This window comes from Lethenteron reissneri, chromosome 3 (assembly GCF_015708825.2).
Source record: "Lethenteron reissneri isolate LAM-NWPU_2019-01 chromosome 3, ASM1570882v1, whole genome shotgun sequence".
Taxonomy (NCBI): Eukaryota; Metazoa; Chordata; class Hyperoartia; order Petromyzontiformes; family Petromyzontidae; genus Lethenteron; species Lethenteron reissneri.
The window spans coordinates 1,090,050-1,117,322 of record NC_083781.1 but is presented as its reverse complement, the minus strand read 5'-3'; the positions used below and the strand labels follow the sequence as shown (position 1 = coordinate 1,117,322).

Below are 27,273 nucleotides of genomic sequence, written 5' to 3'. Positions count from 1 at the left end.
CGCTCACAGCACTTGCCCCAACATTCTGTTAAGGCTATACGGGGGATCTTTGTCTTCGTCATCTGTATATACGCGTGTTTAAAATGTGTGTGTGAGTGCGATGCATCTGCCAGTCATCTCGGGCAGTTAACTCGTCTGTCCCGTGACCCCCTGTCAGTGAGCCTTCGACACTTCACGTGGCTTCAAAGTGCACTTTGTCTGGCACAAGTGCTGTGGTGACGTTACTGCCACTTCGTGATGAATGTCGCGGCTGTTGTCGTTGTGTGTCCGTATGTTTGTGCTCGCTAAACAGCACTTGCCCCAAAAGTCTGTCAAGGAAATGCGAGGGGTCTTTGTCTTTGGATACGCGTGTCTTTGTGACTGCGATGTTGCTGGGTAATTAGGGTGCATCCCACCGCCACACCACCACCACCACCCAACCACTGCCACCACCGCCCACTCCACCCACAGCTGCTATCTCCGTGTCAATTTCCCGATACGAGGCCCGCGAGAAGCCCCCTCCCGCTACCAGCGCGAGCCCCGTGCCACTGGCGCCGACTTCTCTCTGCCCTTGAAGCCAACCGCGGTCCCACACGGTGGGGCAGCCCCGGCTCCGGGACAGAGAACAGAGACGCTCCTCTCCGTAGACTTTAGGAGCTCGGTTTGAGCCCCAGTGATGACTTCAGAGGAGCCGGGCATTGCCCTCGAGCTTTGCGGCTGCAACCTGCCGTCGTTTGCTCTCGAGAAAACATTTGCACGAGTGCACCACATCCCATTTCCTTTCCCAGCACCGGCACGACCTCCTCTCCCCCCCCCTCCCCCACCACGGTCCTCAGTTTCTTGTGTCCCCGCATCTCCGATTTGCACGGTGGGCTACGTACGATGCGAAGGCAGTTCAATGTACGGTGCACGTTCATACGTGGTCCCATCGAGGCCTCCGACCGCAGCGAAGCTAAACACTGCGCGATTACCCTGCAGCTCATTTCCAGTCAGATCCCCTGCGTGCTCTAGCAGACACGACAGGCGAACGTGTGCCGTACAATGAGCATCTTCCGCTTCCACGCGACCTGCACAGTAGCAGAACACGGGGCAGCAGGTGCAGCTCCGCGATTCCGGACGTTCGCTTTCGAGATGTGTGCGATTGTCACGCGTGAGAATCAAGACTGAACCCACAAAGAGTCGCATCATTACATGCGCACAGTTCGCTGCACGGCACTGATACCCGCGCAGCCTTTGACACCGCGTCTGGCACGGAGCATACATGGGACATCACACACATGCATTTATTAATACGTTCATAATGCGACCGGTATGGAACTTAGATTTCTCCCGCGCTCTGCATGTACTTGCTAAGGAAGGAGGAACTAGGCTTCGGATTCCAGCAGAGGTGCCTGCATGGACGGCGACGAGCACCGTGACCCAAAGGGGCGAATTCCTGACGACTTGGGCCCGCGACGGAGCAGCGACGTTTGCCTGGTCTCGAGGCTTGACCTCCGAGGTGGAACGTACGATGGGACGGTGGGGGGAAAACTCAAATCGGCAGGGTGTCACACTTTTTCGGGCAGATCTCATAGACTATTTGCTGAGATACCGATTCAAATACAACCAAACTAACAATGAGTAATTTTTTTCTATTTTGGTAAAAAAAATCCTCCATATTTCAAGAGCCGCAATGTACTGTGGTGAATACGAGACGGTCAGCCCTTAATAAATAATGTCATGAAGCAGTCCTTAAAGTGCGGCGTTCAGCTCTGGAGCTGCAGGTTGCCAATGGTAAACTGGACTTCCACGGTGAACTGCACTTCCACGGTGAACTGCACTTCCACGTTGAAATGCACTTCCATGGTCAACTGGACTTCCATGGTAAACTGGACTTCCATGGTGAACTGCACTTCCATGGTGAATTGCACTTCCATGGTCAACTGGACTTCCATGGTGAACTGCACTTCCATGGTGAACTGCACTTCCATGGTGAATTGCACTTCCATGGTCAACTGGATTTCAATGGTAAACTGGACTTCCATGGTGAACTGCACTTCCACAGTGAACTGCACTTCCACGGTGAACTGCACTTCCATGTTGAAATGCACTTCCATGGTCAACTGGACTTCCATGGTAAACTGGACTTCCATGGTGAACTGCACTTCCATGGTGAACTGCACTTCCATGGTCAACTGGACTTCCATGGTCAACTGGACTTCCATGGTGAACTACACTTCCATGGTGAACTGCACTTCCATGGTGAACTGCACTTCCATGGTCAACTGCACTTCCATGGTCAACTAGACTTTCATGGTCAACTGGACTTCCACAGTGAACTCGACTTCCACAATGAACTGGACTTCCATGGTCTACTAGACTTCCATGGTCAACTGGACTTCCATGGTCAACTGGATATCCATGGTAAACTGGACTTCCACGGTGAACTCGACTTCCACTGTGAACAGGACTTCCAATGGCCAGGGGTCGGCAACCAAAATAACAAGAAGAACCATATTCTTTGGGTCACGTAGATAGGTTCAAATTAATAAAAATAAACAAAAAACTACGACCTTTCGATCGCAACACAAGCGGTCGTCATCAGGCGGAGAGAAAAGGGGGGTAAGCCTCGAATGCAGCTGTTTATAAAGGTTTAAAAGTGGGCGTAGCTCAAGTGTTAAAACGGAGTGGTTTGGGGCACAAGAGGAACGGAATGGGCAGGGCACAAGAGCAGTGAAAAATGTAAACATTACAGCAGTTATGACTTAAACTGGTTGCTAACGTCCCTCCAGTGATTGCTTAGTTTGTACCCGTCATCTCGGTTGAAATTGTGTCTATGTATATATGGAAGGCTTACTCTTTGGTTATTTCGGTAAAGTCACGTAGATAGAAAATTAAACGATCACGACGTTTCGATCACAACACAAGCGACCGTCTTCAAGGGAGAGAGAGAAAGCTACTGAAACAAGGTCTGATGTAGTCCTGGGATGGGTGCAGCCTCAGGGTAAGAGGGCTAGAGATGGTCTGCCTGAGGCTGTGGAAGTGGCTGTTGTATTGTGAGAGCTTAGTATGCCGCAGCATCGGTGACTTGCCTAGTATGTCGTAGCATCGGTGACAGAGCGAGAAGGACATCCAGCCCGTCAATACAAAGACATCCAACCTAATGATGCAACTCAGAGTCAGCTAAAATCACAGGAAAGATGGAAACATCACAGCAGGTTAAGACTTTACCTGGTTAATCACGTCCTTCCAATGATTGCTCAATTTATACCCATCTTCTCGGTTGAAGTTGTGTCTGTGTTTATATATCTGGATGGCTTCATGAACAAATCTCTGATGATAGCCAGTGGGTTTGCAGAGTACCTTCATCTTGGAAAAATCTATTTTGTGTGAGCCCACAGCGTTAAAACAATGATCCGCAACGGCAGAGGTATTGGTCCCACCGTGCTTCAGATCTGCCTTGTGTTCGCGAACACGGTCCGAGACATGTCGTTTCGTTTCCCCAATGTAACTGCTGCTGCAGCCACAACTTAGTTTGTAGACACCAGGATATTGCATGTCAGGAATCACATCCTTTACAGATGGGATCAAATCACGGAGTTTGTGTACTGTGTTGAAACGAACCTGGATCTTGTGTTTGTTTAAGATTTTGGAAATCTTTTTGGTAACCCCTGCTATGTATGACAGATTCTTATCCAATTTGAATACATCACCCCATACACCACAGCCTAAACGCTGCCATTAGCGGACTCTCATCTCCTCAAGTCCAATCTGGCCGACACCAAGAAGAGATGTTCCCAAATTTGCCCAAACGCCACAAAACGTCTTCCCTCGCAACTTCGGTCGTGCACCCTTCTTTGGTATTCATGTCAGGCGTCAAAACATTGCCACTTCGAAATTAATTCTCCTTAATTCTCCGGGTCCTCTGGATTTTGCCTCCACATTTAGAAACATGAGTTTAGATTATTTAGAGTATTTGACTGCGAGAAATGTTCACGTGACAAGTCACTTCACTGAGCTATCATTTGTGGCAAGGTCACTTCTGAAAAGAAGCTGATCGCTCAGAGGGCTTTACCTGGTAAAATAAGCATGTTTTTAGTGATTTGCTCACCTTTCCTATACTTAACACTCGTGTTTTGTTTTGTTTCTTGCAGTAACATTCTGATCCGCCTCTAGTGGACTTCTATGGAAAACAGCTTTATAGCACATCGGATCCCTGCTGCCATGTGAATACAGATTCAGATTCCGAGTTCTAAAAATGAGCATGGCAGATGAGAAGACGAAGATGTGTGTGGTCGATGGCAGAACGTCGTGTTGAGTGTCGAGCATGGCGTTATGACTTACTAAGAAGATACTCATCGTCAGGTGCCTTGGGAGTGAGTGATGATCCTATTTTGTGCAATGTGAAAGACAAACGCGATTCATTCTTAATTTTCGGAGTGTACACTACAACTACCGGCTTTCAGCATCACCGATTGCCATCTCGTTAGACATTAAAATAGAAATGAAAAGAAATCTCTCGTCTTTTGCTCTTTCCCTTCGTCACGACGACCAAGTTTAATGCGCTACACTTCAGAAACTCGGCAGTAATTCCATGATGCGCACACTCCGAAGGGGGAGATCGAGGTCCCTGGGCGGAGGAACACCGTTATGAACGTGCCGCACGTCCCCACGCGGAGACCCCGGGCCTCACGGACATGGCGCGAGCGCCTGCACGTGGCACCGCTCAGAGCCACGGGGTAAATCGGACGACGTCGAGCAAATTAACCGCCGAGGTCAGCCTGCAAAATACTAGGCCGCGCATATATCTCTCTCCAGCGAATACGAGCCAATAACATTTTAAAATCTAGCCAGCGTAATAAGCTTACGGTTTTAGCCAATGGCTCTTAAGGGAGGGGAAAACGTAACACAGCCATTGTGCACTGTATTATATTTGGCGTGTCATTAAATCCTCAACGAGTTTACAAATTGTTATGGTTCAATTCAATTAAACAATCTGTGTGCTCTTGGATCCTTCTTGGGTCGTCTCGTTTGTGCAGGTCGCGTTCGCATCATTCGCCTAAAACAGGGCTTTAATTCGGCCTGGAAAGGTTCCAGTTTTCGCTGCGGTTAGAGTGCAAGATTCACAATCACAGATGAATGAGTTAAAATCTCCGTTGGGGGTCGATTCAGCTCATCATCCCTCCAAGGTTGATACAGTGAGTACAACTTTGTGATCATTCAAGAGCAGTCACTCAACGGATGCAGCGTGCCCTGCCATAGAACTGTCATTTACAAAATTCTTGCTCTGCTGCTGGGTTAAGCAGATAGGCATCATCCAAAAAACACTTTTACCAAGGCTTCAATGCTTTCCATATATATATTTTTTAAACAACACTTTTTTATTTTACCAGGTAAGGCCCACTGAGCTATGTAGCTCTTCTTCAGAAGCGACCTGGCCACAAATGACAGCTCAACAAAGCAGCTTACCATCAAGTGGGCATTTAGAGCAGCCAAATACTCTCAAGGCACGTTTCTAAATGTGGAGGGAAAAAACCGGAGGACCCTGAGAAAAATCCACGCAACCACGGGGAAGAGAGAGATATACAACTTCAGCTATAAAGGTGTGAGAGTCGGGAACAATACAGCACCAGGCGGCCTACCACCCCGATTCGCCAATGACTGTATAGAGGAATCTACACTTGTGCTATTGATACTTAATATTGTATACAGCCACCTGACATTGCCATAACTAAGGAGCCACCTACAATAGCAGCTCTTGTTCAAAACTATTTACAATCGATGTCTCTTGCCAGGAAAACGGAGCAACATTAAATCAATAGTACACGTGCACATTGTGCGTTCAGTTGATGCAAGGCCTGCGCACTGACCGCAGATGCACAGCACGGGGGAATCTGGGATCGCTGCTCGAGACCGGAGAAAACGAAACGCCTGTGGGTTTGGCCGCCCATAGGCAAATGCCAAAGACATTAGCAGGCGGCCAAGCCACAAAGTAAATGCCAGGCCATTAGCAAACGTCGGGCCATGGCTGTGGCGGGGTTTTTAATCACAAGCCCAAAGACCCGATAATTGAAATGGCAAGAAACCAACAGCACTTTCAAGGTAGTGGGTTTTTTTGGATTAGATCACGTAAATATTCGTGTTTCATTAAATATGCCACCACCCGACACAGCCAATGAGTAAGATTTGTCATGTAAACAAAACATGCCAATTCATTGCAAGTTCAGAACACCGGTGTGTTGGAGAAGAGAAGTGAAAAATCGGAGGACCCGGAGAAAAATCCGCACGAGCACAGGGAGAGACACCGCAAACTCCAAATATGCAGGTGTCAGGGTCGGGATCGAATCCACGATATCCTATATACCAGGCGGGGCAATTAACATCTCACCACCACGGCACGTTAAATTAAACTGACTGCAATGAGGTGGGAATGGGGTGCTCCACGCCGGGTAGGACAGCATGATTTCCCAACATCTTTAAAGTTTACATCCAGTAGAATTTGCTGTGCTTTGTTTGGCAGCAGTCGTAATTTTGTTCAGAGCGAATCCAAACTTCTCTGATGCCCCTTTAGCCAGATCACTAACAGAAGCCACTCCAGGATGGGTCAGAGGAGATTGCTGTGCCAAGCAGATGTATTATTTTATTATGGATAACAATATCATTGTTAAACGTGATGGGAGAAAGAGAAACTGTAGAATTGTCTTCTGTGATATTATCTTTGACTAGGTTTTTGTTGTTGAATGAAACTAGGTTTTGTCACCCCGATCACGAATTATGTTCAAGTCGGTGATGATTAAGAGTGAAACATCTGCACGTTGCGCAGCTCAATGTCTAATACTCCGCTGTCAGCTTGGAACTAATGCATAAACACTCATTACATTGGCTGAAAATATCTTTACCATATAGTGGACTGCAGAGCTCGGGCAATTGTTGATGGCGCCGGCCCCGTTTCCAGGATACCATCAGTGGGTGTTATCCTGGAATGGGTGGTATCCCTTACCATCAGTGGGTGTTATCCTGGAGTGGGTGGTATTGTGATGCTGCCGCCACGAAGCCGCTCGGCGGGCACCCCATCTACGACCTCGCCACCACCAAGCGACAGAGCCAGCCCCGCTTCCCCCTCACCTCACCTCACATAAACACACCCGCACGCATTTCCCCCCCCATAGAGCTCCGAGGGGAGGTCACCTGGCTGACCGGTTTTCACCCGAGAAGCCCTTACCGGGATAATCTTCACGGTTTCCTGCGGCCAGGGAATTGGACGACCTCCCCCGATGCTGATTCGCACCGCGGCGCTGTGGCCGGCATTAAGATTGCATGGTCGCGGCGGGGAGCCACTCGGCCACCGCGATTGAAACGCACCCCACACACACGCGTATCGACGGGGCAGGCAGAGGAGGAGCGAGACGGCTAATTGGCATGACAAAGGCGCCATGCACCGGCGCGGTCAGGCCGACCACCCATTATTATGGAGGGGCATAAGAATAGGACTAATTTGAATACGCGCAGCGCATAAGCATTATTATGGAGGAGCATAATTAGAATAAGCGCCGCGACACGCAGCGCATCTTATTAGCATAACAAAGGCGCCCCGGAACCGCCGCACGCGCCCTGACTGGCGCGCGCCCATTGTTAAAGAAAAACTGGGAGTGCATAACAACAGGCGGGGCGGCATCTCTTTGATGTAGGGACGATAAAAGGGGGGCGCAAACGGGTAGATGGCCTCTCACTCCAAGAAGCCAGCGGCCAAGACGGCTCCCAGCTCTGCCCTCCGGACGTCCGTGCGACGTTATCCAGACGAGCATCGAGGAAAAGCCACAGGACGCCGAATACTTTGAACCGTGAGTAATAAGGAGATAAGGAGATAAATCGGGAATAGGCATAGAGGTATCAGCGTAGGCCAGCCTCGTCGATTCATACTGACTTAACAGTAAAGTGCAGTTGCCGAGAAAAAATCATTAATAGCTGATTGTGGCCTCGTGTGATGTCGCTGAGAAGTGTGCACGCGTGTGGTGCTGTGTATACAGGGGTTCGCCACGTGGGAGCGCTGCGCAGAGCGGCGCAAGAGAAAGGGTTGCTATTCTTTGGTTCTTTCGGTAAAGTCACGTATAAAGATAAAATAATAAATTTAATTAAATACTAGCAGTACGACGTTTCGATTGCAACACAAGCAATCATCATCAGGTATTAATTAAATAGAAACACAAATCTAGTATACTTAGAAATGTAATGTAATACAACAGAGCAGTGGCGGCTCCTGCAAAATCTCTCAGGGGGGGCAAATGTCTGGATGATTGATAAGGATAAGGGTCCACCCATGCAATGGATAAATTAACAGCTTAAGCATGTAAAGGCAACTTCACTACTTTAATATTAATGAAAAATAAAGTGACTCTTACAATACATCTCCTTGTTTGTTTCTATATTCACTATTATTACAATCCACTCAGTTTCTTTTATTAAAGATTCCACTAGGTGGCGACAAATAATATTGTTGACTGAAACGTGCTTACGTATGATGACGTAAGCACGTTAGTGCGAGCCCTCCCGGAAGCCATAGAGAATGTATTGCCACGCCTGCCGTTCGAAAAAAAACATATTTGAATGTAAGTCTATGGGAACACTCTGGGCGATTCTCAGCCAGAGTGAAATCGCCCAAAAAGAGGCGGTACTCCACAGAACGTGACATGACGCTGATTGGACTATATCCAGAGGCACAGTAACGGCTAGCATAACTCTGGTTGAATGAGATTTTGAATGTGATTGAAAAAGTCCCTTTCACACTTTGGTGGTGCGTCGCCCAATCGCCCTAATGAAGAAACCGCTCCTGCAACAGAGAGTCGGATAACATAACAGTCAACACCCTATCTGGTTGATTACATTCTTCATGAGAACGCTAAATTTGAGAGAGAGATTAAACACAGAACCAGAAACATAGACAGACATATAAAGCAGACAGATATCACAGAGATACACCTTGCCACTCACCGTTTCCACTCATGGACATGCTAATTTCTCTAACCCCTCCCTCTCTCCCCGCCCCCGCCCCCCCCTTTCTCTATTTAAGGCCTCGACAGAGGCGTATTTTCTCTTTGTGCCTATGTTTGCTCTCTCTCTATGTATCTCTATGATATCTGTCTGCTTATATGTCTGTCTATGTTTCTGGTTCTGTGTTTAATCTCTCTCTCAAATTTAGCATTCTCAGGAAGAACGTAATCAACCAGATAGGGTGTTGACTGTTATGTTATCCGACTCTTTGTTGTATTACATTACATTTCTAAGTATACTAGATTTGTGTTTCTATTTAATTTATACCTGATGACGATTGCTTGTGTTGCAATCGAAACGTCGTATGCTAGTATTTAATTTAATTTATTATTTTATCTTTATACGTGACTTTACCGAAAGAACCAAAGAATAATTCCTGCAGTCACGAAAGCTCCAAATTAAGTTAGAAAGGGTTGCGTTTGGAGTGCGCGGCACTATGTATAAGTATCCTCGTAGTGAGTGAGTGCGAGCGGAGCTGCGTGTGTGCGCGTACGTTCACTACGTATCTGATACAGGTGCGCATTGGTAACGTGGTTATTCGGCGTGGAGGCGAGTGCTGCACAGGGCTGTAGACGGGCATACGTATACTCCCAGCGAGTGAGTACTGCGCGAAGCTGCGTGAGGGGGAGTATGGTGTTTGATTGACGATGCGGTGCGTACGTACGCTCGCAGCGTGGGAGCGCTGCACGAGGCTGTATGAGTAGGGGCGTCGCATTTGAATACCGGCGAAACCCTAGCGGGTATTAGGGCAGTGTGGCAACGCAACCGGGAACAGGGAATGGAGGCGGTGGAGACCCCGGGAGCCAACGGCCCTCACAGTATCCCTTACCATCAATACCTTTTCCTAGACTTTGCACTCTCCTATCGTGCTTTTCTGTTGTTTGTTGTTGTAACCTTCTGACCCCGCCCCTAAAGGACGTCTGTAAAAAAATTACTTTGTAGCTCATTGGATTCCTCCGGCAGTACGAATAAAACAGGCTGACACGGCCGGTTCCGAACCCGGCTTCTGTCCTCCCCACAACTTTAAGCCGGGGGCCTGGGCCGCCACAAGTGGACCCAGGGTGGACGAGCATCCGGTGGTTCAACAAAATGTCGGGATGGCGATGGTGCGTTCTGTGTTGCGAGTCGAACCGTTACTTAGTCCATAAATAATCCATATTCAATTGGTGGTGGTGTTGGTGCTGCTGCATTGGCAGTGGCGCACAAGCAATAAATAATGACAACAACAAACTCAAATTCATCAAAACCGTGGTCGTGATATATGTAATCAGTGACGTTTCGGGCAATGACCCTTCTTCCCCACACCTCCGATTATTATACAGTGCATGGTCGGCTACGTATGGTGCGAAAGAAGTTCAACATACATAATGCATGTGCTTTCAGGCAATGGCCCTAAACGTCGATAATTACAAATCCTCTAAAACAATGCTTGATGGCCTTCTTCTAAATGATAGCCATACGCATTATCAGAGGGATTAAGATTTTTATTTTATTTTACCAGGTAAGGCCCACTGAGCTATGTAGATTTTTTTCAGAAGAGACCTGGCCACAAATGATAGCCCAATGAAGTGGCTTATCACGTGGAAATGTATAGCAGCCAAATACTTGAAACGCGTGTTTCTAAATGTGGAGGGAAAAACCGGAGTGCTCGAAGAAAAATCCACGCGACCATGGGGAGAGAGAGACACAAACTCCAAATACACAGCAGCAGGCGCCAGGGTCGGGGTCGGACCCACGACCTCCTGCATACCAGGCGAGGTAGTTAACATCTCCTAGCCACCGTGATGATGATGATGAGAGAGAGAGACACGGAAACTCCACATATACAGCAAGCGCCAGGGTGGGGATCGAACCCACGACCTCCTGCATAACAGGCGAGGGAGTTAACATCTCGCCACCGTGGCACCCCAATGCGTAATATTTGGACTCTTAGGGTTGTTCATCTGAGGTAAAAAAAAAACGACTTACTTCGGGATGACAAAGAAGAACAAGACGATCTCTCAACACCGCAAGAGAGGAGACCCGCGGGTAACCGCGCAGTGTTCTATGTGTGGGTGGTGGTGGGGGGTTATTATGCAACCGACGACAGCCCTGACAGTTACCGTCCCAAGACGGCGCGACCTCAAAGCGAGAATGATCTTGGGGGGGTGGGGGAGGGAAAAAACGAGGACAGTGAGAAACCCCAACCAATGTGCTCTGGCCTCAGCTTCCCCCAGGTCAGCGCTTCGCAACGGCTGTGACGCGGCGACGACGACAACAACAACGGGCGCTGTTCGCCAACAAGTGGCACCGACGTCCCCGCGGTGCTCGTGCCAGGCTAGGTGCACCTGGATGGCATCACGTGAAGTGCGGAGGGCGGCTCGCTGCTGGCAGGAGGTTACGGGACAGATCTAGGAGGGAGCACCCATTTGTGCTCCCTACTGTGCCAACACGAAGACAAATATCCCTCATGGAGCCTGAACAGACTTTTGGGGTAAGTGCTATCTGCGAGCACCTATGAATGCCTGGAAGAGCACACGAGCGGGTGCGTGTTCAACAACACGCCCGCCCGTCCGCCTTTGTCTCCAGAAGTGGCAATGTTTTTAGACATCGAAACCATTTGAGGCTGAGTCGACTTTGGGAGATCCAAGACTGGTTCAGACAATCGTCTCTGGTGTTAGCCACGAGCGGGAATCTAACTCGGGTCGCCATGATCGTAGCGCAGCGTGCTTCCCGCTCCCCTACCGCTCCCCACACACGCATCATCAGCCACCATCGATCCACTGGTGGATGAAGAGCTCACGGTGGTTCGTTGTGCCGCGAAGATCGAGCAAGCTCGAGGGTGAGCGGTGCGGTGGAGTGAGAGCGGTTGAGACGCACCGCTCGAGGTCAACTCAAGTGCAGCCTCATCAGACGACACCCACGGCTCTAGAATTGCCCTCGTTGCACAGAACAAACGCGTGCAGAGCCCTCTTCCTGCTGCAGACGGAGCCTCGGGAGTCACTGAGGCCACGCTCGGCGAGTGAACGAGAACGACGCTGCTGCTGCTGCCGCCGCCTGACAGCTCCACACCATCAATCCGTCTTGTCAGCGCTCACATTCCCCAGTTTGTAACTCCATTGCAGCCAATGGCCAAACCACGTGAAGTGCACCGGCCTCTTCAGATCTCTGGCAGCTAAGTGGGAAATGAGCCTGAGAAGCACTCCGACGCACGTAGAGTCTGTTCTCCTTTAACGCTGCATTTTCATAACGCCAATTGGATATAGCGCGATGAATGTATGAGGAAACACATTTTTTGTCACACGGATGCGAATTGGATATAACGCAATTGAGTGAAGAGAACTACGTCGCGCGAATAGCGGTCGTACGGCTACCTCGACAGAGCATCGCACAGGGCATTGGGGATGCTTCGAGATGCTACCCAAGCACCTCAGTCTTTGTTCGGCCTGCGTACGCATCTCACGTGTTATCGCGGACTGTGCTTTACCCCAACATTACATATTAATTTACTACAACGCGATATTTCCACAAAGAGGTGTTGTTCAGGAACTACCGCCAAGTTATAGGAGTATGTTGAACTTCTTTAGCACCGTACAAAGCCAACCACGCTAATCGGAGGTGCGGGGGGAAAGACAACTAGGGATGTGTGACCGTTGTGAGTCACGGGTTGTTACAGGCTGCGTGACGATGTGGTGGGCAGTGGTGGGCAGCAGAGGGCAGGGGAGCAACATCCATCAACCTGCACGGCTGTGGTCCCACCCACGTACATGGTCAAAAACCACACGCACGCAACCGCGCACAACGTGCGGAGACCCTCATCCAGCAGTGGATTGACAAAGAGCTGTACTGGACATGTCCAGTCACAGGGAGTGCAGCCTCTCGCTCTCGGCCTGGAGGGCACGACAAGAACAAGTACCGCCCCCAGACGGCCCCACAGGCTGTGTGTGGGGCCTACCGGTTGCGAGGAGATGTTAACTACCTCGCCTGGTATACAGGAGGTCGTGGGTTCTATCCCGACCCTGACTCCTGCTGCTGTATCTGTGGAGTTTGCGTGTCTCTCTCCCCGTGGTCTCGTGGATTTTTTTCTGGGTTCTCTGGTTTTTCCCTTCACATTTAAAATCAACGTCACGCGTTTAGAGTATTTGACTACTGCTCTACATTTCCACATAATAAGCCACTTTGTTGAGCAATCATATTTGGCCCGTCGCTTCTGAAAAAAGAGCTATATAGCTCAGCGAGCCGCCTTACCTGTTTAAGTTAAATATATATAGTTTAGTTACGCGTAGCGCACACCGAGACTCACACGGGGAAGCGAGGAACAGCTGTGACTCGAACTGTGCACGAGGGCCGCCGATATAGCGAGCAAAGTCACAAGCCGTCACGAGTCGCCACGTAAATCATGAACCCGACAACTCGGAGAAATCACTGCTGGTCATCACGTCGACTTCTAAGGCTTAATAAGTAAACCTCTAACTATCCATAAGAGGTTTTTTTTTGCTTAGATCGCGGAAATATGTGTTATTAAAACCCGCCACCACCTGACGCAGCCAATTCGTGAGGTTTGTCACGTAAATAAAACGTGCCAATTGGTTACTGTTTCAGCGCAGCGGTGTTTTGATGAGTAAACCCACAATATTTACAATTCGAGTAACGACGTTTCGCCGGTAATTTCAACAACCAGCCTCATCAGGCAACTCTGACTATGCCCACAAAGAGCAAAGCTGCCCCCCCCCCCCCCCCGGTTATTTCAGTTTGGCCAAGGTGGCACAGCGAAAGGCTGCGAGCTCACATTCTGGGTCGGTTGTTGACTCAGCACATCGTCCATTAAGGGTTGATAAAAAAAAAGACTACCACTTTGTGAGGAAGTCAACGATGGCGGCTGTCTAATAGGGAGACTCGCCGCCGCCACAGAATGTGGAATTCCCACCACTGGATCTGCAGGGCTGTAAACAGGAGATGAGCACCGTTGCCTCAATGCTCATTTCAGCAGGAAATCACTTTTGACTTCACCCAGCCAGGCGGCGCTATGGCAGACTGCCAGGGAAGGCCGACGTGAGTTTATAATATCCAGGATCAACTCGGCTCATCATCTTTAGGTGGGCGGGGGGGGGGGTATAAAATTCGTACCACCTTGTGGGAAGTGTGTAACGTCCGTCCTGTGGAGAGAGAGCACAAACTTTGGAGTGGAGAATTCCCATCGCTGGCTGATGTTGTTTTAACGTTCTGACACTGTGCCCCTACTGGACATCTGTGAAAAAGAGCTTGATAGCTCTTTGGCTTCCTCCAGTATAAATACAGATTCCGATTCTGATGCTGGATATCTGTTGGCTTTTAAGCCAATTTCTAAAGGTCTACACTGCACTATTGTTTATCTCATTTTACCAGGTAAGGCTCACAGAGCTATGTAGCTCCTTCTCAGAAACGCCCTGGCCACAAATGACAGCTCAACGACGTGGCTTATCACGTGGTAATGTATAGCAGTCAAATATTCTAAACGCGTGTTTCTAAATGTGGAGAGGAAAACCGAAGGACCCGGAGAAAAATCCACGTGACCACGGGGAGAACACGCAAACTCCAAATATAAAAGCGCCAGGGTCGACATGGAACCCACGACCTCCTGTATACCAGGCGAGACAGTTAACATCTCGCGAGTCCACACTGTCCCTTTGTTCTCAAACCCCACACTCGGCAATAACAATATCGCGTGCTCCAACCCGGGCCCTGACCTCTCCCGAAGCATATCATGGGGACAAATGTATCTATTTGGTGTTTGACCATCTTAACACCTGTTTTATTGCCAGAAAGGGTCAAACTTATTCTTATTTTTCATTGTCCCCGAAGCAATCTGCACACTCGACTCGATCATCACTACATTCAAGTAACAACTCAACAACACCTGCCCTTTGCATTTGCATCCAACAACTTAACTCACAGCTTTGCTTTTATATGTAGAACTTCTCTCACACCGTACGTAGCCAACCATGCTAATATATCTACGATTATAGATACAATCTACAACTTTAGATAGTTTGTAAATATGTATAAAAATGTTCAAATTTTATCTTGAGCTTGCATTTTAATGCAATGAAGCTTTGAGTGACAGATTTGTCCCAAAAATGAGCCAACGTATGTAAACAAAAATCAAATTGAGTTGACTTGTTAACAGAGAGGAGCCTCTCCTTTCAACATCACAGATGTATTTCCTATCATCTAGATCAGCACCAGTGCTCGGGACATCAACGATGGCCCCTGTGCACTCTGTAGCCGAGTACTGTGCACCAGTATGGACCAGAAGGAGTCACCACTCGTCTTGTTGATGTCCAACCGAACACTGCGGTGCGGTGCATCACTGGAACCCTCAAGTCGACCCCAACACCCTGGCTGCCCGTGCTGTCACCACGTCTCTCCCCCACCAATCCGCTGCAAGGCTGCAACCCTCCAGGAAGTCCTGCGAATCGAGGAAAACAGTCGCCTTCCCATTCATCAGGACCTCAATTACGTCCCTCGTCATCGCTTGAAGTCACACCACGAGCCCCTTTAGACCCATACACTTAACCTTCAACGATGCGAGTTCAACTCCAATAAAGCTTGGAGAGCTGAATGGAGTTCCAAAGAACTCCTAAACCAACACCTTGTTGTGTTTGGATCTTCCGTGAAGCTCGTGGTTCACGCTAAACCTCACCGCACAAACTCTCCAGCCGTGTGTGACTGTGGTCATCCAGAACAGACCGTACAACGTATAACGACGCAATGGTGCGATCCACAAATACGAAGGCGACATCGCAGCGATGATTCACTCTGCTTGCTCCTGACGCGGTTGTCTGTGGCTTGGCCACCTGAATGTGAAATCGTTTTTGTTGCTCTGCATCTAGAAGAAGGAGGGGTTCTGAAACTTTCCAAACTCAAGACCCACCTGAGTAGCCACGTAGTTTTATCGTACCCAAGCCGCTTGTGTTAAACAGTGACGGCTGGCGAATTCAAGAGTCACGAGTCCAACCCCCCTTGCCAAGAAACGGAGTAATCTCACACGTTGTGGGAGTCACGTTAGCCACGCCGCTGTGTGTGCCAGGGGGCGTGCATGGAGGTGTTAGTGTGCGGCTGACAAGGTGATGATGATGCAGCTCACAGAGTGATGGCATTACAGTGCAGCTCACAGGAACACGGAGACACGCACACACACACAGATACACAGATAAATAGACAAAGAGACGTGACTATATACAAAGACTAAGATCCTCCGCATAGCCTTAACAGACTGTTGGGGCAAGTGCTGCTAGCGAGCACCTGTGAAGGCCGACATGGCACACCAAGGGGTGGGTGGCCAGCACCACGCTCGGCCGCCTTTGTCTCCCGAGTGGAGACGTTTTACACACTGCACCAGTTACTCAATTTGAGGCTAAGTCGACTCAGGGGGAGGCCCAGGGCCGGTTCAGATATGCATCACCGATGTTGACCGTGAGCATGAATTGAACTCTGGTCGCCGGGTTCGTAGCACAGTGTTTGTGACCGCTACAATACAGCAGAACCCCTCTTAACGACGGTAAATGGTTCCACGAAACCGGTCAAGTGATTTGGTCGTTAAGCGAGTGTAGGAAATACAAGTCAAAAGGCTTAATTCGTTTCGATAGCATCGACCCAAAAAACGCACTTTATAATATTTAAGCAATGGATATTAATACATAAAGATACTAAGAACATTATAGACACACAATATTTAAAGAAACACGGTTAAACAATGCATTAATACATATGTAGTAAGTAGCGGAGGAGACGATGTCGAAGTTGAGACACACTGTTTATTAACTCCGGGACAGATACAATAGTTGAAGGGGTATCGGCCCCTTCACCCGTACTATGGGAAACCCACCCTAGTACTAAGCCCTCTGTCCTGTCCCCCAGTCCTCCTCTACTGGGCTACGGGAGGCTGACTGATCTGGCCCTGGCAAGCACAGATCTCGGCACCAGCTAACCAGCCTTGCCCTGACAAGGGCAGCGGTCTGGAAGCTCCTGGGCCGCGCCACTGGCTTACCCGGCTCGGCCCTTATAAGGACGGCGAGACCGGGGAGTCCCAGGGCCTAATCTCCGAGTCTTGGATCTTCACTGGTCAGCTTCGTGTCGAACTGAACTCGAGCTCTTTGGGTTCCACCTTTTATAGGGATCGCCTCCGAGGGCTGGGGCGTGGGCAATAACTGATGCGGACGTCGGTGTGACCACCCGTGTATGTGAGTGCCGACAACCCTGTGTTTGTTGTCCGCCGTTTCTCCCGTAATAACCCCTACACATATGTAGTGACATCGTGGATGTCACTGTGTAATGCCGGCCTTAGACAGGCACGGCGTGCCATGTAGCGAAATCGCGGACACCACGTGGATGTGGGTGCAGTACCGGCCCTAGAGGGGCTCGGTGAGCGCTGACTGCCAGTGCTGGATGGCACCACGCTCTGCGTGCAGTGCCGACCCCTACAGGATAGGGGTGTGAGAGTGCCGGCCATGGGAATGGGGTTAATAAGGGCCATGGCACCCTGGTTGACCCCAAAGGACACGTGACCTGTAAAGTCTACACAGGGGCCCCAGGTGGGGGCTAGGGGTGGTCACGTGTCAGGGCCAAGATCCTGTCGAGGGTTGTCGAAGGTGGTCGTGGCTGAGGGCGGAGCCAGCCCCGCCACAGAGGATATAAGCCGGGTCCCCGAGAGGGACTGGCTGTTGTTGTTCATCCTGAAGAATCTACGTCCTACAAGAGTCACCAACACGTGGACCGGGACCCAGGCCAGGTTCCGGTCCGTCGTAGCTAGTTCCAGTGTAATTAGTGTAGTTCGCCTGGTGGTCCACCACCATAGGTTGTTAATGTGTTAAGGGGTAGTACCCCGTGTGTTGCTTTTAATAAATGTGTTGCCTCCAAGAAGTGCGTCTGCGACTCAGTTGAACTCTCTACACATATTTACTTTACCTACAACAGCCCATCGTTAACAGAGGAATGGTCGGTAAGAGAACACATTGGGCTCTATGGAGGCCTGTCGTTAAGCGATTAGTCGTTAACAGGGGTGGTCGTTAAGAGGGGTTCTACTGTACCTGTCACTACATACACAGATGCACATAAACACGGAGACACTCATAGAGGTAGAGATACAGAGACGGAGACACAGACATGGAGACACGCACACAGACACATAGAGATACACTGATATAAAGACAGACATGAATACACTCACGCAGCTAAAGAAAATTCTCGTCACGCATTTTGGGACTGCCACTTCAGAATCTTTATTTATACTGGAAGAATCGGATGAGATATAGAGATCAGTAGAAGCAAGGGATTGGAATTAATCTCTCAGCTACAACGCATTCGCCACTCACCCACCCACCCAGGCCCACAGCGATTCTTAGGTTCAGCGTGGCCGCGAATATCGAGCCGGCTTGAAAGTGTTGCGGTGCCATGGCATGAAAGAGGTTAAGAAGAACCGCAGTTACCCACACCACCACCAGCAAAACTACCACTCACGGGCAAGGTGACATTCAACGGGAGCATGCGAGAGGTCCCAGAGTCCAGACCATTCCACACACAGGTGGGCGACTGTGTATGACTTCTCACCCCGAGCTATCAATATGATTTTTTATAAAATTTTATGTTTTTTATTATTTTTATATATTTTTATTATTTGATCTATCTACGTGGCTGTCCCGAAAGACCCAAAAGAATATGAATTCCTGCAGTCACGAAAGCTTTTAGTCAAGATCCAGCAATTAATACTTAGATACTTGCATTGCCTTTATATTGTTCACCTTTTTGGAGTTCTCTGGTCATTGATGGTTGAGACAGGGCCGGAAGGAAGGCTGTCTCTGGTGTAGGTCAATCAGTTTCAAAGACAATCCATACATTACATTATCAGAGCATGTTTGTTTGCATGTTTTACCCCAAGTTTGTGTGGTTGATGCCAATTTGATGCATTTGAATCAGCAATCTATTCGATGTTTGAACATCTTCACACCTTCCTGTTTTAATGCCAGACCTGGGTCTGTGTTCTTACCTGATAATAGGTTTTCCCCTTTTTTCTGGCAACAAAACAGGTGTTAACTTGTTAAAACACCAAACCGAAACCTTTTACAAGGAATCATGTCTGCATTAACCACAATACTTGTGGTCAGAATGCAAACAAAAAATATACTCTGATAATATATGCATCGTCTTTGAAACTGATTGGTCCACACCAGAGACAGCTTTTTTTAGCCTCATCTCAAACGGTGTTAGACCAGAGGACGCCAAAAGCTCGGGGTGAGCATCTACATCATGGGACCTCCTTTGCCAGTACCAAAATATTTGCATTCTGACCACAAGTATTGTGGTTAATGCAGACATGATTCCTTGTAAAATTTTCAGTTTGTTGTTTTAACAACTTAACAGCTGTTTTGTTGCCAGAAAAAAGGGGAAAACCTATTATCATATTTTGGTACTGGCAAGAGAGGTCCCATGAAGTGTTCTTACCTGTTACTCGTTACGATACCCCCTTGTGACCCCGGCAGCGTGCCGTGCCATGGAGTGACAGTGGCTGGGAAGCATTGGGTTAGATCTCTCGCCCTCATTAGGCCAAATCAGTTCAGCACCGTCATGAATTGGAGATTATTTAGATTATTTTGCTGCGATAAATTTACACGTAATAAGCCACTTTGTTGAGCGATAATTTGTGGCCATGTCGCTTCTGAAAAATAAGTTATTACTTCAATGGGCTTTGCCCTGGGTAGGAGGGGGATGGTTGAGTTGTATTCGTATGTTCTTTGTATCCTATCGTGTGTTTGTACTGTTTGTTGTTGTAACTTGCTGACCCGCCCCTACTGGACATCTGTGAAAGAAGAGCTTTATTGCTTATCGGATTCCTCCTGCAGGAAAATAAATACCATACTCCAATTCAGAATGTTTCGCTGCTGCCAGATGCCTCTTTGGAGCCCACGTATGGACAGGGCCTGTGCCCTTACGCTATGGGGACCCCCCGTTGCGCCCTGCCTGGAGGCAACGACAAGAATTATAATCTGTACGTGACGAGAAACCCGTGACAACAGAAAAGATTGCTGCTTTTCTTGGCGGAGCGTCTTTTCATACCAATTGCAACGACAAAAATAACCGCGCTCTCTTTCCTTAAAGCACCGCAACACGTTGACATTGCGCGGATGTTTGACCGCCTCTCCAGTCCATGACGGCATGGTAATTCGGGATTCACCACCCAGACCAGGCCGTCTGCATGGCACGCAGCGCTAATGAACAATCACACAAACGCTGTTCCCGTGTGCAATCAATCACTCGACATGGGTGCAAATATGAGCACAATAAAAAAAACACTCGTGCTCGTACTGTACCATCATCAGTGAACTACTCCACGAGACGCAATGTAAAATAAAAACTGTTTGGACAGCTGACGTACTAAATCTATATAGTGTACTGTATACATACTATCTACAAGTGTCCGTCCGTCACGCTCTGGATCTCCCACGCGTTACATCGGAGGAACAAATTAAGGTGACAAAAACGTTTTAACTGGACATCTGTGAAAAAGAGCTTCATAGCTCATCAGACTTCTCCAGGATGAATAAAGATACGGATTCCGATTCTCTTGGCCGTGGACTGTCCCCGGAAAATGTTCGCCTTTCTGAATTTACAACATTTTGACCGTGCAATTTCGAGAGAAAAAAACCACGCCAGAACATCCAACAGCCGACGGTTTGTACGTGCTGACATCATCGGAACGCGCATTGCTCGAACAGTATGCAGTGATAAATGTGTGCTTGAGAGTACAGGAATTATAAAAAGAATTTTCTTATTATCCAGGAGAGCCACAGCAAGTCGTAGCACCCGTTTTCAGGAGGGTCCTGCATTGGGTTATTTTTAAGATGTTTTCAGCCAATTAATGGCACTTATACGTGTGGGAGGAAACCGGAGCGCCCGGAGAAAATGCTCCATCCCTGTACAGATGGAAACAGATGGTGATTAGTCCACTTGCTGTACTGCCTTCTCCTACACAGCTCTTTTTCAGAAGCGACCTGGATACAAATGATAGCTCAACGAAGTGGCTTATTGCGTAGACATGTATAGCAGCCAAATACTCTAAACGCAAGTTGATTCTAAATATTGAGGGAAAAACCGGAGGACCCGGAGAAAAATCCAAGCAACCACGGGGAGAACACACAAACTCCAAATATACAGGTGTCGGGGTCGGGATCAAACCCGTGACTTCCTGTATACCTGGCAAAGTAGTCAACATCTCACCACTGTGGGTATGACACCTCGACGCCCACGGAAAGGGAGTGTCACAACATCTGTGTGTCATCCACCAACCCTTGCTGCTGCCTCCACAGCGCTGGATTACAGGCAACGTGTGTACCCATCACCGCCCAGCTCTGAAGTAGCAGGTGAGCAAGTGCCATTTGGAAACGAATAGCTCCTCCAATTTCAGATTCCTGTGTAGCATGTCGGATGCAATATGTCACCGTGCAGTGTGTAACGTATGGCAGCTTGAACGGTCGACAAAGTCGAGCACCTTCCGACCCCACAATGCCATTCACTGCAGAGCGACGCTAGTTTCTGAACTGCGTGGCGCATTCTATGATCATCAACAAAGCACAGGTTCAGAGATATTCAAGAGCACTGGGCTTCCACGTGCCCAAACCTGATTTCACAAACGTCAACTGCTGCGCCGTCGCATTCGCGAGAGTTGAAAGACGACAGGATGTCAGTCAACATCCTGAACACCAAAGGTCAAGGGTCATCGAGGAGTATTTACCTCCAATGTTGTCCATCCACAAGTCTTATACATTACTTCAAAGCGTACGGGTGTGTAGACGCTAACAACGATTTATGGAAATTTCAGGGGATTCACGTAAAATTGCGTAAATTTTGCTTCGGTTATATCTCACGCACACGCACGGGGGCAGTGCCTGTACCAAGCCGTTTCCATGACCGTTGGCAAGTGGCCCCCGTGGCCGAGGGAGGTCCTGGGCCGTTCCAGTATCAACAGCGTGGGGCACAGGTCCAGGTCCCCCACACTCCATGAGCCACGAGGCCTCGGCCCCTCCCCCTCCATCCCCCCCCCGCCCCTCATCTCTACCACCCAGGGCCAGAGAGAAGCAATTAAAACAAGATTAACATAGATTTGAATGAGCTAAGGCTACGCTAATACATTTACCGTTTTTGTAAAAACGAAATTCCACTGTGTTTTTCCTCAAACAAAAAAACGCGGCTTTGAAGTTGAACTAAGCGAGGGGCATCTTCGACCACTCGTCTCGTTTCCATGGTGACCTTGTGACATCATCGCTGATTGCCAGGGCGGCCCGGGTGAACGCGTGCGGGCCTGGACCCTGAGCCCCCGTGGGACCAGGTCTCATCGCTCAGCAACCGATGTCGCCGGCAATGGTCGCCCTAAACTTGCGCCAGTGGATCATGGCCCGGTTTAGGGGTTGGCTTTAGGGTTAGAGTAATGGCGAGGGTTTCACGGTTAGGGTTTAGGGGTTGGCTTTAGGGTTAGAGTAATGGCGAGGGTTTCACGGTTAGGGTTTAGGGGTTGGCTTTAGGGTTAGAGTAATGGCGAGGGTTTCACGGTAGGGCTTAGGGGTTGGCTTTAGGGTTAGAGTAATGGCGAGGGTTTCACGGTTAGGGCTTAGGGGTTGGCTTTAGGGTTAGAGTAATGGCGAGGGTTTCACGGTTAGGGTTTAGGGGTTGGCTTTAGGGTTAGAGTAATGGCGAGGGTTTCACGGTTAGGGTTTAGGGATTGGCTTTAGGGTTAGAGTAATGGCGAGGGTTTCACGGTTAGGGTTTAGGGGTTGGCTTTAGGGTTAGAGTAATGGCGAGGGTTTCACGGTTAGGGTTTAGGGGTTGGCTTTAGGGTTAGAGTAATGGCGAGGGTTTCACGGTTAGGGTTTAGGGGTTGGCTTTATGGAGAGAGTCATGGTGAGGGTTGAGGGGTTAGGGTTTAGGGAGAGTTATGATGAGAGTTTAGGGGTTAGGGTTTAGCAGTTGGAATTAGAGGTTCGAGTGGCGGTTCGGGGATTTGGATCAGGGGTTGGAATTTAGGGTTCAAGTGGCGGTTCGAGTTTAGGGATAGGGCTTATGATTGGAGTCAGGGGTTGGGTTTAGGATGAAGGATTTGGGGTTCTGGTTAGGATATATGGTTTGGGTAAGGGTTTATGATCAGGGTTGGGGTTAGCGATAGCAGGACCTAGGCCTACTCTTCTTGCCACGCTTCTGCAGAAACAGTAATCCTGTCCCGGCTATATAATTGACACGGAAAGAGGCTCAGCCATGTAAACCGCATGGGATATCAACACAATTGCTTTGAATTCCCCTCGCAGGCAAACACTTCATAGGGGAACAAGATGAACGAAATTTATAACAGCTGACGCACGCCTGTAAATGCGTTTTGTAAATACCAAGGTGACACAAAAGACACATATCCTTCGTATAGCCTTAACAGACTATTGGGGCAAGTGCTATGAGCAAGCACCTCAAGATGACACTACCACACTAGGCACACACACACAAACAGTAGCGTATCGAGTGGGTGGGAAGTCTCCATACCCCTGTCCAGTGCGATCCATTGGACTCAGAGGCAAAAGGGTAAATGGACTGCTCGCCCCCACTCTGTTTGCCAGAGAACCCCCCCCCCCCCGTGTCCAAGAGGGACCTGGGTTACAGAGTCAAAGACAAGACGAGCGCAGAACAGTGCGCGTAACGTTACTGTGTGTGTGGCCCAGTGTGTGCCTTGAGGAATCATGTGTCTTTGTATGGCCCAGGTAATTACGTGTGTGCTGTTGTGTGTGTGTGTTAAGGGGAGTGGTAGTGTAGCGGTTAGCGCTGCACTATGAACCCGGTGGCCCGAGTTCGATTCCCACTCACAGTTAACACCAGTGACGATTTTATCAACTGGTCCTGGGCCTCCCCTAGGTCGACTCAGCCTCAAATGAGTACCTAGTGCGGGTGTGCAAACATGGCCACTGGGGAGACAAAGGCGGTCGGGTGTGGTGCTGGCCACCCACCTCCTCGTGTGCAGTACCGGCCTTCATAGGTGCTGCTCGCTATCAGCAATTGCCCCAACAATCTGTTAAGGCTATATGGGGGATCTTTGTCTTGTTTTGTGTGTGTTATGGTCCAGACATTAGCCACACACGCACAGGCAGTCGAGGCACTCACACGCACAGCCCACATAACCGTCCAGGAATATCTGCATCGAGCACAGAAGTGCATATAGGCATTCCGTTACTGCAGTACACACGCACCGTTATCAGACTTGCATTCAAACGTGTATAAAGACAACGATCCCCCGTATACAGCCTTGACCAGGCTGTTGAGGCAAGTGCCGTTAGACGCAGCTGTACATCTGTAAGGGATCTGCGAGCCACCCTCACGCCATAAATTGTTGCAAACAGCGCACACGGGCGTTACACCCAATTTGTATATCACAGTAGCAGGCATGCACACAAGCACATGATGCATTCATAATTTGCATTGTTTGGATAGGCGGACAGATGCATATGAAGGCACACACGATACACACACAACAGACAATCTCCTGCTGCTGTATTGTGCAGAGCAAAGATAAAGATCCCCCATAAAGCGCTGACACACTGTTAGGGCAAGCGCTGTTAGCGAGCACCTATGAAGGCAGGAATGACGGCACACGACGGTTGGGTCGCCAGCACCACGCCCGGCCGTATTTGTCTCCCCAGTGGCACACATTTGATGCCGAGTCGACCTAGAGGATGCCCATGAACGGTTCAGATAATCGTCACTGGTGGTGGCCGTGAACGGGAATAAAACTCGGGCGGCCGGGCTGGTAGCGCAGCGTCGGCAACACAAACAGGCCCACACAAACACACAGTCATCAATCCACCACACACACACATACCAGTGGATGCTACTGTTTACAGCCACTGCCATTGTCGAAGCGGGAATAATAAAATGACACCCACCTCCACTCCCCCACCCCCTCCCCTCCGCTGTCGATTCCTCCTCGGCTGGATGCGGATGCTGCCGATGGAGAGGATGGAGAAGAGACAGCCGCGGGCTGCTGCCTTGCACGTCGCACCGTGCCACGCACACGGCTCAGCAGCAGCAGCAGGGAGGATGAGGATGATGGTGGTGGTGGTGAGGATGATGATGAGGATGATGGTGAGGATGATGGTGGTGAGGATGTTTGCTACACGCAGGGGCTCCTCCGCACGGCACGGGTCACCATGTCCGCCAGCCCCACATCACCTCCCTCCCCACCTCCATGTGCAATGCAACAGCAGCAATAGCGACGATGCCGAGATCACGAGTTCACGTGTGTTGTAGGTTAACGAACGCGCGGCCTGGCTGCTTCGGCGTCACCATGCCCCAATCCGCAGCAATGACTCGGCTGCCGTGTCCGCTGTTGCCCGTCGCGTCCTTCTACACGAGATCGCGCGTTCTCCCTCTCGCCACGGCCGCATCACCAGCAGCAGCAGCAGCGCCGCCGCCACATCCCCATTCCCCGTTGTTAGCAGGAGCCTCCTCCTCCTCTCCCGCCCGCACGGCCGCTTCGCGCCCTTCAGATTCCGTCGCCTTTGTAGTCACCGTCGACGCTTAACGCGGAGCGCTCGTGACTGAGAGGAGGGATGCGGTCGAGCAGAAGCAGCAGCAGGAGGAGGAGCGGGGAGACATCGCCACCAGCGAGCCGGGGAGGCTCTGCAGGCTGCGCTGAGCCGAGCCTTATGATGTCACCGCGCTCATTCAGCCACACCGAGGCAGCACCAGCAGCACCGTGATCCTCAGCAAGCCATGATCAATCCGCTGCTGGATGAAGGCCTCCCCGCTCCGAGCAGCCGAACGCCTCTGACCGTGCAGCGATGGAATGCACCACTTAGCACCTACACACGGATCGATTTCACTGCTCCATCTCCCTGCTGGACGTGCTTTCGGACGTGTTCCATCCCTTGGCTGCCACTTATTTACGCGCAGACGTCGAGTTTTGTGACGCATATATCCCTGTGACGAACTCCCGACGTAATGTATATAAATAAATAAAGTCGCAATCCACCGATGGATTAAGGACCTCGCTCTCACTCCACCCAATGTCGGTCGTGTGGAGGTTTGTTGACCATACTTCAGCACCGCCGGTGAGTGCGGGTTGGTGAAGGTGGCGGATGGACCGGTCCTGACATCACTCGGCTCTCGTGTGTTAGCCCCGCCTGGGACTCGAGATCGGGTGGCTCGGTTCGCAGCACGGTGCTATAACCACTGCACCACCGCTCTACCCCGTGCAACATTGAAAACATTGCACGATCATCCAGGGGAGACCCATTGAGTCATAAGACTTTTTTCAGGAGGGTCCTGCCACATTGGGATGCTTGCTTGGCCATTCCCATGAATGAGAGTTTGGCTTCCTGCCGGAGGCAACTTCTTTCGTACCGTACGTCGCCAACCGCGCTAATCGGAGACGCGGGGAAGGACAACAAACTACACACAAAGCAGTTCTACAGAAATGAGTCTTCAATACAGAATATTTAAAAGTGCGCAGCTCCCAGTGGCTTCCTGATATCGGAAGAGTTCCAGACGGCCGCAGAAGCGCATCTGAAAGTACGCGATGCGATGATACCGTCTTTATTCGAAGGTTAGCCAAAAGTGGAGTGTAGTGTATATAAGTGTAGTAGTGTAGATTAGTGTATAGTGTATTATATAGCAGTGTAGTGTATATCCTAGTGTAGTGTACAATGTAGTGATCTAGATGATTGAAAAGTGCATAGCTCCCAGTAGCTCCCTAATATCGGAAGAGCATTCCAGACGGAGATGAGGGGGTCACACGAATGACCCAATCCACGTGCTGTGCTACCATCTCCTGGCGGCACAACTTGGGAGGGAGCTTCACAAATTTATACGCGAGCCACCAAAAACCCCTCGCCTCCGAAGTGCTGGATCACACGGGGCACCTGAATGTCTCAAATATTGCCACGTTTTATAAACGAGTGAAGAAGATCCGCGACTCTTGAGACGCCGCGTGGGGTGGTTCATTCAGGGCGCACTTCCAAGAGCAGCTGACGCGTGAACGAGACCGCCACTGCCACTTGCCTGACAACAGTGCATGGCGCGCGTCGCGTTTGGCATCTTTGCACCGATGCAAAGGCGTCAACCCGGATCGGTGGCGCTGTGGTGCAAGGTTGGCCCGGGCTCGCGGGCAGATGGCCACATTTGTATAACGTCATAATTCAGCACTTGGAGCAAAGCTCTCAACCAGCATCCCATCGGTGGGAGGTCGCTCCTTCCCTGCTGCTGCCACCGTCTCTAACGTCCCCC

General features: G+C 49.8%; 1 protein-coding gene across 3 annotated transcripts in view; it reads right to left on the bottom strand.

Annotated features, from left to right (window-relative positions):
• The window catches only part of RAB11FIP4 (RAB11 family interacting protein 4), a 69,306-nt gene extending 43,978 nt beyond the window's left edge, over positions 1-25,328 (bottom strand). For 2 of the 3 annotated variants that reach the window (XM_061555233.1, XM_061555268.1), the window contains exon 1: positions 24,933-25,328. The gene's annotated coding sequence lies outside the window, so the exon portion shown is untranslated. Of the gene's footprint in view, positions 1-10,974; positions 11,035-24,932 lie in introns of those variants that run through there. The other variant, XM_061555242.1, reaches the window with a different exon arrangement.
• Between the last annotated feature and the right edge of the window lie 1,945 nt (positions 25,329-27,273).